This window comes from Sapajus apella, unplaced genomic scaffold, assembly GCF_009761245.1.
Source record: "Sapajus apella isolate SASKATOON/1434 unplaced genomic scaffold, GSC_monkey_1.0 scaffold71, whole genome shotgun sequence".
Taxonomy (NCBI): domain Eukaryota; kingdom Metazoa; phylum Chordata; class Mammalia; order Primates; family Cebidae; genus Sapajus; species Sapajus apella.
Window position 1 is genome coordinate 10524523 of NW_022437011.1, and position 7995 is coordinate 10532517.

Consider the following 7995-nt stretch of genomic DNA (forward strand, 5'->3'; position numbering starts at 1 on the left):
TTTTTCAGAAAACCAACTTATATTCTTTATTTTATTTATCTTTGCTCTAATCTTTATTATTGTCTTTCTTCTGGCAGCCTAGGGTTTATTATTATTATCTTTTGTTTCTTGATCCTCCCACCTCAGCCTCCCATGTAGCTAGGACTATAAGCACACGCTATCATGTTGGGCTAAATTTTAAATTTTTCTGTAGAGATGGGAGGGGGTCTCACTATGTTGCCCAGGCTGGTCTTGAACTCCTGGCCTTAAGTGTTCCTCCACCTTGGCCTCCTAAAGTGCTGGGATTACAAGCATGAACCACCATGTCTAGCTGGTTTTATTTTGATTTTTCTCCAGATATTTTCTAATTTTATTTTTGATTTCTTTGATCAATTGGTTATTTAAGAATGTGTTGTCTTTTCTTGTTTTCCTTCTGCTATTAATATCTAGTTTCATTCCATTGTGATCAGAAACTGTATTTTGTATGAATTCAGTGTTTCAAAATTTGCTTAGACTTGTTTTGTGGCCTAACATATGGTCTGTCCTAGAGAATAATCTGTGTGCACTTGAGAAAAATGGTATTTTACTGTTATTGGGTGGAGTGTTTTGTATAAGTCTGTTATGTCGACTTTCTTTATAGTATTGCTCAGGTCCTCTATTTCCTTATTGATCTTCTATCTGGTTTTTCTATATATTATTGAAAATAAGAGTATTGATGCCTGACAAAGATAAGGGAATTAAAAAGTTAAAATAAAAATAAAGAATATAATGGCCGGGCATGGTGGCTCACGCCTGTAATCCCAGCACTTTGGGAGGCCGAGGCGGGTGAATCATGAGGTCAGGAGTTCGAGACCAGCCTGGCCAAGATGGTGAAACCCCGTCTCTACTAAAAATACAAAAATTAGCTGGGTGTGGTGGTGGGTGCCTATAATCCCAGCTACTCGGGAGGCTAAGACAGGAGAGTCGCTTGAATCCAGGACGGGGAGATTGCAGTGAACCGAGAGCATGCCATTGCACTCAAGCCTGGGCGACAAGAGCGAAACTCTGTCTCAAAAAAAAAAAAAAAAAAAAAAAAAAAAAAACATACTACTTGAATTCAAAAGTTACTGGGTTGGTAAAAGAAGAAAAAAGAGGAAAAAAAAAAAAAGAAAATAAGGGTAGTGGTATCTCCCACTATTATTGTGTTTATTTTCATTTCTCCCTTCAATTTTGTCAATGTTTGGCTTATACCTTTAGGAGCTCTGATGTTTGGTAACTAATTGTTTATAATTGTTATATATTCTTGGTAAATTGATTCTTTTTAAAAATTGACTCTTAAGATTATATAATGTCTTTCTTCATCTCATGGTATTTTTTCTCTTAAAGTCTGTTTTGTCTAATATATATATATATTTTTTGAGACGGTGTTTCACTCATGTTACCCAGGCTGGAGTGCAATGGCACAATCTCGGCTCACCACAACCTCCGCCTCCTGGGTTCAGGCAATTCTCCTGCCTCAGCCTCCTGAGTAGCTGGGATTACAGGCACGCGCCACCATGCCCAGCTGATTTTTTGTATTTTTAGTAGAGACGGGGTTTCACCATGTTGACCAGGATGGTCTCGATTTCTTGACCTCGTGATCCACCCGCCTCGGCCTCCCAAAGTGCTGGGATTACAGGCGTGAGCCACCGCACCCGGCCTGTTTTGTCTAATATTAGTGTAGCCAACTTTGCTCTCTTTTTGTTACAATTTGCATGAAATAGATTTTTCCATCATTTTACTTATAACCTATGATCTGATATTAGTCTTCTGTAGACAGCAGATAGTTGGATCCTGTTTATTTATTTATTTATCCATTCAGCCTATCTATGTCTTTTAATTGGGGAGTGGTATAGACTGAATATTTGTTCCCCCACAAAATCTATATGTTGAAACTTAATCCCCAATATGATAGTATTTGAAGATGGGGGTCTTTGGGAGGTTACTATAAGGGGAGTTCACATGAATGAGACCAGCAACCTTATAAAAGAGACTCCAGTGAGCTTCCTTGACCCTTCAGGCATGTTGAAGACAGAGTGAAAAGATAGCTGCTTATGAACCAAGAAGTGGGCTCTCCCGAGAAGTGGGCTCCCCCGAGATGCTGAATTTGTATTTGTATCTCCCTTCTTTCATAGACAGATCCTTCGTCCCCCACATATCAGCATATTTACTTATTTGCCCCATCTTATAATACACACAAAACAACGTCAACATTATTATCAATAACAATACTAACAATAAGCCTAGTATGTAAAGTTCAAGATTTCTTTGAAGCTCCTTTTGTCCTTAGAATGTCTTCCTTAGGCTGTAGAGCCACTTTGCTTGTTCAAAAGCTACTTGAATGAATTTTCCACCACTCTGTGGTTATATTATAAATTTGTTATACTGTTAGGTTTATGTATTTCTTTTTATATTCACTTTAGGTTATCTGTTTTTTTGAGATGGGGTCCCACTTTGTCACACAAGTTGAGGTGCAGTGGCACAATCTTGGCTCACTGCCTCCCAGGCTCAAATGATCCTCCAACTTCAGTTTCCTGTGCAGCTGGGACCACAGGCACGTGCCACCATGCCCAGCTAATTTTCTGTATTTATAGTAGAGATGAGGTTTCACCATGTTCCCCAGTCTGATCTCAAACTGGTCTCAAATTCCTAGGTTCAGCTGATCCACCCACCTCGGCCACCCAAAGTGCTGGTATTGCAGGTGTGAGCCACCATGCATGGCCTCACTTTAAGGTATGTTTTAATTTGTTTTTAAAATTTGTTGATTCCATATGGTTCAAAGTCAAACCTATATTTAAAAAATTAAACACAGAGAAGTATCATTACCATTCCTGTTCCTTCATTCCATTACACCTCCCTATTCTTAACATTTTCACTGGAAAAACATTTATGCCTCCTGTTTGTTTTTTGCCAAATTAAGCAAATCACTCTCTCTCTCTGTGACACACACATACTTATTTTCTCTTTTTATCTTACGCAAAAGTAGCATACCACGTATACTGTTTATTACCTTGCTTTTATTCCTGAATATTGATATATTCTGGACATTATATTGTTCATAGAGACCTTTCTCATTTTTTTTTAACAATTATATTGTACACCATTGACACTGCTCAGTAGATTCACCATATCTCATTCAGTCTCAGCTGATTACCATTGGGTTGTTTTCTAGTTATTTTATTATAAATGATGTCACAATAAATAACTGTGTATATAATGTTATGTTTGTGAAGGTATATATTTAAATTCTTAAAGATGGAATTGCAAGTTCAAAAGACAAATGCATACATCATTCTTTGAAGATATTGCCAAATTCCTTCCATTGTGGTTCTACCATGTTTTTCACTCCTACAAACAATATATGAGAATGCCTGTTTTTCCACAGCCTTATTAACAGAGCCTATTGTCAGTTTTTTTTTTTTGAATGTTTGTCCATCTGATTGATGAAAAATGGTATCTCAATGTGGTTTTAATTTGTATTCTTGTTATGGATGAAATTAAGCAAGTTATGTTTAAAGCCCTTTTAAATTTTTGTTTTATACATTTGCAGTACTGTACTATATTTATCAATACCATAAATTTATATTATCTGTTTTTTTAACTTATATTTTAAGTCCAGGGGTACAATGCAGGTTTGTTATATAGGTAAATTTGTGTCACAGGGGTTTATTGTACAGATGATTTCGTTACCCAGATATTTTTTTTTTGAGGATACAGAAGACATTTATTCAAAGTCCAGGTACAGACTGGCCAACCTGCCTCTACAGCGAACACAGGACTACAGAGAAGGGAAGAGTTGGTTATAAAACGGTTTTTAATCGGTTCTCTCAGCATCGCGAGCCATCGGGACGGCAATGGAATGTGCGTGAGGTCCCTGCAGCTCCGCGGTCAGTACCGAGCCTGGAATTGCGCTAGCAAAATATACATCTGTGTCTCCATAAAAATCCGCGTCGCTGCCCCTCGTGTCTCACAACAGGTATAAAAAATTATAAATATTTACACCCTCGTTACACTCTCCTTTACGGAAAGGGGATCCCAGGAGCCCCCGGGACAGGCCGCGCAGAGGCGGGGGAAGAGCACAGCGAAGTCGAGACCAACGACTGCCTTCCGGGTCCCAGCATCAGAGACAGGCGAAAAACAGAAATGAGACTTTGGTCCAAAATTTGAAGGAAAAAACCCCTGAAGAAGTTTGAGAGCAAGTTTTCTAGGCGATTGCAGGTGAAGGTGTGGTGTAAGGCAACCGGAGGCGATGCCAGAGGTCGGCGGCGCGCCCGCCCCTTCCCGGAAGCTCGGGGCTGAGATCCGACCAGGGCTCCCTGTGACTGACCCTCCGGGCGGCCCCGCCTGCTCTCTGGAAACTGGGTCCCGCCTGTGACTTAATGACAAGGAATAAAACAAAACAGCATGCAAGGTAATACCGCGAGAAAGTTTAGATTACACTCATACCATTGTATCATCTTGCTATAAAAAGTTACTTAAAACTATTTCTTTTGCATTTAATTGAAAAAAGGATTAGAATATTTGGTCAACTGGAAATATTGCTAGTCACAGACGTCTGCAACTGCAAAGTACATAATACAGAGATTATGACGAACAGCTCCGCAGCTGAAAGCAGCTGGGGTGCCAGCCAGCGCCTGGGGGCAGAGGGGAAGGCCCTGGGGGCAGGGCGGGCGGGCGGGCGGGCAAAATCACATCACTTGATTAGAGGGCGGGGGTTGGGGTGTAGCAGGCCGTGGCTGCCACACCCAGGCACATGATCCTGCAGGAGCCTGCTGGGCCCCCTGCCTTTCTCTGAAGTGTGACCCCTGCCCCTTGGGTCCCCAGGACACCCAGGGTGGGTGCGTGGCCGTATGAAGGCAGGTTTTTTAAGGCACAAGGAAGCCGAGTCGTGGTTGGGGCGCCCACCCGTAGGCCCCATGTCCGACAGGCCCCACCAAGGCACGGCCCGAGGGTCTGGCCCCGGGTCGGCGGGCCGGGAGCTCCTGCTGCCACAGTCACCAAGAGCCTGAGCGGTCACCCGTCACCGCAAGGTTAGCAAGGTGAACTAGATTTAATTTTTTAAGAAACAGGTAAAATGATTTCTCTTTAAAAAAATAAAATCTCTGGTCTGTTAAGGTCACTTCAGCTGCTTTTTAAAGTGGCTTTTCTCTGGAATGATGGAAGTTGTCGCCAGGGGACCCGGCCGTGGAGGGGCTCGTGCCCCTAGATGGTGGACTTGGAGAAGGAGACCCGCAGGTGGTGGCTCTCCCCGAGGTCGTGGTTGTGCAGGTCAATGAGGGCCTGGACAGCCACCTCGCCGGAGCCCATCTGGATCAGCGCCATCTTGCGGTCCTTCTGGAAGAACTTGAATCCTTTGACGACGCCCCCATTGCTGGAGAAGAGGACCTTGAGATCTTCCTCGGACACTGAGGGCGGGATGTTGGAGAGGTGCAGGGTGGCCGACGGTGGGAATATGTTCTGGCAGTTCTTGAAGCCTGGCTTCTTGAAGCGGTGCAGGGGCGAGTTGCCATAGTCCTTGGTCAGGCTCTGGTCCTCCTGGCCCTCGCAGGGAAGCTGCACGTTCTGATGCTTCGGGAGTGTGATGCGGATGGGCTTCCCGTGCAGCTTGTGCCAGTTCAGGTGGCTCACGGCAAGCTGGGCCTGGTTGTCGTCCGCCATCTGCACCAGGGCATTCTCCTTCTTATTGAACAGGATCTTTATGCGCTGCACATCGCCGTAGACGCTGAAAAGAATAAAGAGGCTTTGGGGTGTGACTCTCTCTGGGTTGAGGTTGCTGACCAGCAACACAGAATTTCCTGCCCCAACCAGGCCGGGAATGGCTATCCGGCCTGCCGCCGCAGCTGCCGCAGCTGCCGAGGGAATGGCCAGGGGCGCCAGGGCTCCGTGGACGTTGGGAACAGAGAGGCCGAAGGCCGTGGCCATGGTCTGGTCCAGCGAGGGCTGGCTGTCCCCGGAGGGCAGGTCTGGGCGCGTGTAGTCACGGCTCTTGTCGTTGTTGTACTTGACGTTGAGGCTGGTGAGCTTGGAGAAGTCAATGCGCAGCGTGCAGCAGGCGTAGATGTTCTGCCCGTCCAGAGACAGCTTGGCGCGCTGGGCGCTCACGGGGTCCGCGTACTGCAGCAGGGCCTGGAACTGGTTGTTCTTGGCGAAGGTGATGATCTTCAACACCGTGCCGAACTTGGAGAAAATATGGTGCAGCACGTCCAGGGTCACCTGGTAGAAGAGGTTCTCCATGATGATCCTCAGCACGGGGCTCTGCCCGGCCATCACCATCCCTGTGTCCACAGCCGCTGCCTAGGCAGCCAAAGCCAGGTTCCCCGACTGGACCGAGTTCACGGCCTGCAGGGCCGCCTGGACGCGTGCCTGGTTGGGAGAGCTGTCAGTCTTCAGCTCCTTGTGGTTGGAGAACTGGACGTAGATGGGCTGGCCGCACAGCACGGGTGTCACGGAGGTGTAGTAGTTCACCATGGTGTTGGCAGCCTCCTCTGTGTTCATCTCGATGAAGGCCTGGTTTTTCCCCTTCAACATCAGGAGATTGGTGACCTTCCCGAAGGGCAGCCCCAGGGAGATGACCTCCGCTTTGGTGACATCGATGGGGAGCTTCTGAATGTAGATCACTCTGGAGGGGATGCCGGCACGTTTGCTATCACCTTTGAACTTCTTGCTGTCATTTCCATTTGCTGCAGAAGCTGATTTGCTGCTCATGATAAACAGTCCATTGGTGACACAAGTAGAGAAAAGCTCGTCAGATCCCCGCTTTGTACCAACTGCTACATCTGGGACAATGCCTCCATGGCACACAGAGCAGACCCCCGGGGGATGGAGTGGAGGCGCTGGAATACTACCCAGGTATTAAACCTAGTACCTATTGGTTAACTTTTTCCGATCCTCTCCGTCCTCCCATAAATCTCAGTGTTTTTTGTTCCCTTCTATGTGTCCATGTGTTCTCATCATTTAGCTCCCACTTAAAAGTAAGAACATGGAGTATTTAAGTCTCCGTTCCTGTGTAACTTTGCTAAGGACAATGGCCTCCAGCTCCATCCATGTTCCTGCAAAAATGTGATTTTATTATTTTTATGGCTGCATAGTGTTCCATGGTGTATATGTACTACACTTTCTTTATCCAGTCTACCACTGATGAGCATTTAGGTTGATTCCATGTCTTTGCTGTTGTGAGTAGTTCTGCAGAAAACATGCATGTGTCTTTATGATAGAATTATTTATATTTCTTATTCCTTTGGGCATATACTCAGTAATGGGATTGCTGGGTGGAATGGTAGTCCTGTTTTTAGCTCTTTGAGGAATCATCACACTATTTTTCACAATGGTTGAACCAATTTACACTCCTACCAACGGTGTGAAAATGTTCCTTCTTCTCTGCAATCTCACCAGCATCTGTTATTTTTTGACTTTTTTTTTTTGAGAAAAGGTCTCACTCTGTCCCCCATGCTGGAGTGCAGTGGCATGATCACAGCTCACTGCAGCCTTGACCTCCTGGGCTCAAGTTATCCTTGTGCCTCAGCCTTCTGAGTAGCTGGGATTTTAGGTGGGTGCCACCACACTGGCTAATTTTTGTATTTTTTGTAGAGATGGGGTCTTGCCATGTTGTCCAGGCTGGTCTCAAACTCCTGGGCTCAAGTGATCCTCTTTGGCTTCCCAAAGTGCTAGGATTATAGGCATGAGCCACTAAGCCCAGCCAATTGTGGACTTTTTTTTCCTTTTTTGAGACAGAGTTTTGTTCTTCTTGCCCAGACTGCAGTGCAGTGTCATGATCTTGGCTCACAGCAATCTCTGTCTCCTGGGTTCAAGTGATTCTCCTGCCTCAGCCTCAAAGTAGCTGGGATTACAGGCATGTGCCACCATGTCTGGGTAATTTTGTATTTTTAATAGAGATGTCTTTTCTTCCTTCTTTCCTTCCTCCCTCCCTCCTTCTCCCTTCCTTCCCTTCCCTTCCCTTCCCTCTCCCTTCCCTCTCCCTTCCCTCTCCCTTCCCTCTCC

The 7995-nt window shown here is 45.5% G+C and overlaps 1 pseudogene across 1 annotated transcript; it reads right to left on the reverse strand.

Moving 5' to 3' along the window:
- Positions 1 to 3790: 3790 nt before the first annotated feature.
- On the reverse strand, positions 3791 to 6806 carry LOC116531583 (annotated as a pseudogene). The gene has a single exon (XR_004260482.1). The product of XR_004260482.1 is annotated as a polypyrimidine tract-binding protein 1 pseudogene (transcript).
- Positions 6807 to 7995: the final 1189 nt, after the last annotated feature.